The following is a 5,321-nucleotide window of genomic DNA, read 5'->3' as shown; positions in this document are numbered from 1 at the left end:
TTTTGGTATAATATAAATAGATTTTGCCAAGTATTTTAATATAAATTTTCTGACACTTAACTTTCTTTTTCTCCAGCTTTTCCTTTTATGTTTTATTATTTTTCTCTCCTCCTTTTCTTTCCTAAAGTGTTTTCTCATTGTCTTTCAAAATTGTCTTTAGTCTTTAATTTTTTTTAAAAGAAAACTATCACCTAACTTAATCATTCTATTATTTAGCTTTCTCATGAAAGAGAATCCCTTACTGGTTTTAATTATTTCAGGTGTGTCATGGCCAATAATGAAAATCAAAATTTGGGAATTGGAATGGATATAAGAGAATTTATAATTCAGTCCCTATGTTTTATAGATAAAGAAACTAAGGATCAGAGATTAAATGACTGGTAATTATTAACAGACTCAAGGGCACATAACAACAATTATTAACAGAAGGAGTCCTGGCAGCACAAAGGTTAAGCCCTTGGCTGCTAACCAAAAGGTTGGTGGTTCAAACCCACCCACTGGCTTTGAAAAAGAAAGATGTGGTGATTTGCTCCTGTCAAGATTACTGCCTAGAAAACCCTATGTGGCTGTTCTGCTCTGTCACGTGGATTGCTATGAGTTGAAAGTGACCTGAGCTAGCACAAGTTATTAGCAGAACTGACATGAGAACCCAGTGATGATACCCACCACAGTGTCCTACCATATAAAACTCTTACTAAAAAATTAATTAGCTTGCATCTAAATCTACCATGAATGTACATTAACATAATGTGCCATTCAGTGTTGATGATCAAATCCCTCGGTATTTCTCTTAAAATAATTCTGTTACTCATGGTAAATTCAGTGAGAAAAACTAAAATAGACTAAGGAAGAGGTTTAAAATATTTGTCATCTAGTTAAGTAACCACTGAGGTGCTAATAAAGTAGATGAATAGAACTTAGGAATCGTGAGACTATAGAATTTTCTTAGTACAATTAATGATAGACTTGCCTTTTGACATTCATTCCCCCCATTTCTGTAAGGATTGCTCTTTCTCTTTATGTACTAGCATGGGAGTGAGAAATGATTTTGATATTTGAATTTGGGACCCTTTCTACAACAGATTATTTTACTTCTGTGCCTTTATTTTTGCAGTTTCTCCTTAGTTATCTTTGCTATCCATTATTTTTCATTGCATTATAAATTATCTTTTATAGGATCAACTCCAAATCCCTTCATGATTTCTATCTCCTGTCTTTCATTCAGGTTCTGGCCTCTGTCAGATTCCTAAACACTGATCTTCTTAACAAGATGTTCATTTTCCATATCAACCTCATGATTTCTCCAGCACTTTTTCATTTGGCACTATAAAGAGGGTATTTATCAAGGGCAGGGATGACTTTCTTTAACAGTTAAAAAAGACTGGCAGTCTACTTATATTCTAGTTTTTAGCTAACTTACAAAGAATGTCTACTTTTGCTTTAATGTTAAATTCCACTCAAGAGACAGACTTGAACAGAGAATGTGAAATATATGTCCCATAATGTGATTGCTAAATTTATTTCTGCTATGATTCATACCATTGCTTTGTTTTGCTTTTGCCATATTCTCAAATGAAACTATTATGCCATATGGTTTGGATATAACATTAGATTGAAAATAGGTAATCATCTGTGTTTTTAAATCTCTCTATTAAGAACTGCCAAGATCTTTCTTTGTGCCAGTTGTTGATAATACAATATTTGGGAGAATATGAGCTCTATCTCATCCTGGATTTCAGTATTTTCAAACATGATTTATATTTTCTGATCATTGTTATCCTTGATATGTTATCTTACAAGACATTTTTCTCTCCAGACCTAATAGTTTTAATTGCAAGATTTTTGCACTCGGTTCCATGAGCCTGAACGTTAACATAGATACTAAGAATTTGAATACATTAGGAAATTACCTTTATACCCAGTGTTGCCATATCCAGTTAGTCAGATTGTGCTTTGCACAAATACTTCCAGATAAAGGGCAGATGGGAGCTGAGATCTAACCAGACATATTATATTTTTTTTAAAAAAAGCACCTTATGTGCTTATGTATCTTCGGACAATGGACCTACTTACACATTTTCAGAAAAGGAGACTTAAAATCTCAAAATGATTCTTGATATCTGCCACTTGAACCAGAGGACTCAGGAGAAAAGGTACATTTGACTTTCATCATACCATTCACCAAGACAGAAAGAGAAGTGTTATATTTGTTCTGTTGAGATGTAATTTCTCAACCTAGACAATCTGCAGCAAGGCATGTGGACCCTGATTTTGAGATCTCTTTTGAGTTCTGGTAGTGTAGTGCCTAAGGCACTTGACTGCTAACCAGAAGGCTGGCGGTTCAAGCCCACCAGCCACTCCTTGGAAGGAATATGAGGCAATCTACTTCAGTAGTGATACTGCCTCGGAAACCCAAGGCGGGGTCACTATGAGTCAGGGCCGACTTGACGGCACATAACAACAACAACATTGAGTTTTCATTCCATGCATAAACATACAGACTTTGTCTGTAGAGAGGGATTATATATCCTGAATTCTGTCTAACTAATGCAGCCATAGAATGAGATTTACTATATACCCATTTCCTCCTGTAGGCTAAATACTAGTATTCCAATCATTTTAAAAATCCAGCTCTTTTTTTTTTTTTTTTTTAATCTTAGTACAAAGTGAGGGCATATGAGCCCAAATACGAAATTTTGATTTACTTCTAGAGTGACTGGTGTCAAGCTCTTATACTTTTCTGCTCCTAGGCTGGGGAGAGAGTATTCAAACTTAATTTGTGTTTCAGATTTTACAGTGTCCTAAAAACAGAAAATTAGATTCAGATCTTAAAAAAGGAATTTTGGATTGACTTTCAAAGTACTAATACTAATTATACTTTTCCTTTGGTAACGTGATTTTTCTTATACCTAAGAACATATTACAAATGTCAAAACCATTGCATTTTGACATTGCAAAACATGCCTTGAACTCTTGAACTACTGTGAAAAGAATCACTGTTGTAAAGAATTTTTTGTAAGTTAGCTGGTATTCTTAAGTATGTAAAAAAGATACTGTTTTTCAATGGAAAGAATCAAATAAACGTATATAAGAAATATGAAAAAATAGATGAGGCTTCAAAATAATAATCAGGCAATAAATTGTACCTAAAAAATATGCAGAAGACACTTTCAGTAGTTGCAGTTTAATTGCTTAAGGTGAAAGAAACACAGATTCCAAAGAGAAATGAATGATATTCAGATGTGTCATTAATTTCTAGTCTGTGAAGTTGTGCACTTTTTTTACAGTAATAGATATGCTTATTTTATTTAGAAATAATGGTATTTTAGAATTTAATAAGATCTCAGTGATAGTCTTCATTCCAAAATGTTTATCTTTCTTTACCAACAGCAAGTCATAAAAGTATTTATTTTAAAACTTTTTAATATTATTGCTTAACTTTCAGCTGTCTCCAAAGGTAGTTTTCTGCCTAAATGTTATATTTTTTTGTATGCATTTTCTGAAAATGTATTGTTTTGTCACATGACAAAGATAATAAATTAAGCACTCCTTACACTTGTTTCTGTGAAGCATATAAAGCTCTATTTTAAATAAAAAGAAAATGTCATACTTGAGTTTCTATGCTTATGTTCTGTTATTTTGAAATTATATACGCATGCAGTGTATGGAGAGGGTATTGGAAACATAAATGCTCGATCCAGAATTTTACTTCCTTTCTGCTAGGGAGTTAAAGAATTTAGAATTTTAGAACTGGAAGAGATACTTGCATCTTCAACAGCTGTTTTCCTACATGACACTCAGGACAATATTCTATTTTAGTTTGCCTGTAACATAGCCATTTTTTGCACATCAGCATTTATTGACAGACTACTCTGTTGGTCTGCTTTCAAACCTCAAATAGCTTCCATTATACTTAGAATAAAGTCTAAAATACTTGCTTTACAAGACCCTCCAGGATGTGGAATCTGGTATCTCTCTACATTCATTTTCTATATTCCCCAACTCCATCCCCAACTGTTGTCCAGACTTTGGCTTCTTGCTATTCCTTGAGAAAGCTAAGCACATCCTATGGACTTTATATGACTGTTCCCTCTGCCTAAAATGGCCTTCCTCTACATCGCTGTATAGTGGATCTCTGTTAAAATGACACCACACCAAATGACCCTTCCCAGTCACCCCACCTGGAATAATACTCTTTGTCATTCACTCTCCAATTAGCCTGATTTATTTTTCTTTATATCACTTAGAATTAATATTACTATATCTTATGTCTTGTAGTATAATTTACATATGTGCTTGTTTCTTATCTGTGTTGTTGTTGTTGTTATGTGCCGTCGAGATCGCCACTAAAATGTCGGCTCCATGAAGTAAGGAATTTTTCTCTGTTCACGGTTGTATTCTCTGTGGTTACATACATAGTGTTCAATAAATATGTGCTGAATGAATGAATGAAAGCATCAAATATGAAAGAGTTACAAAAGGTCATACCCATCATCCCCTCCTTTGAGAGTTCATAGTCTATTGGTCAAGAGAAGCAAATCGTAAATACATCTTAATCCAAGGAGTTGTACTACTTCCACTAGAGAATAGCAGATTTGTGTAGTCATGGGAAAAGGACAGATTATATTTTTCCTAGGGATGTGAAGTTTTACTGAGGGGGTTGTTGCTTGAGATGATTAAAATAATCTGATAGGAATGGGTCGATTTGGTTGACAGAAAAAACTTGGAGTCACTGAGACTCAGTTTAGGAGGTTTTAGATTTTTTTTTCCTGTAGTCATAGATTATAGAGTCTTTGGAGGAGAAACCATCGTGTATCAACATGAACTTGTTACATTGCGGGGTTGGGAAAAGAAAAATGGAAAATTACAGTGCTATATAGGTATAGGGAGGAAGACTTCCAATTGCTCATTGGAAATATTCTCACCATCAGACAGAGAAACTTCTTTCTACAATTCCCTTCACTATCATATATGAATTAAAACTGGCAAGACTTTGAGTTATGGTCATTTTTCAGATCCATCACTCTTCGATGATGAGTTATTAATATAAGAGTTAAGTCTATATAGTGGCAAAACTTTTTTGTTAGAGGACGAGTTGATTCACATTGATGCATGTAATAATACTTCAATGCCACCATTTTTGTTTGTTTTGTAAAAAAAAAATAGCTTTATATTAAGTATCTTAGATTTGAAGAAGACATTCATTTTGAGAATGCTGTTGTTACGTGCCGTCGAGTCAGACCTAACTCATATCAACCCCTCCATGGGTTTCTAAGGCAGAATTACTACGGAAGTATGTTGCCCAAGCCGAGTAGTGGCTG

Source organism: Orycteropus afer, unplaced genomic scaffold (genome assembly GCF_000298275.1).
Source record: "Orycteropus afer afer isolate SDZICR_OR568_19922 unplaced genomic scaffold, OryAfe1.0 scaffold00084, whole genome shotgun sequence".
NCBI lineage: Eukaryota > Metazoa > Chordata > Mammalia > Tubulidentata > Orycteropodidae > Orycteropus > Orycteropus afer.
Note: the sequence above shows the minus strand (reverse complement) of the source record.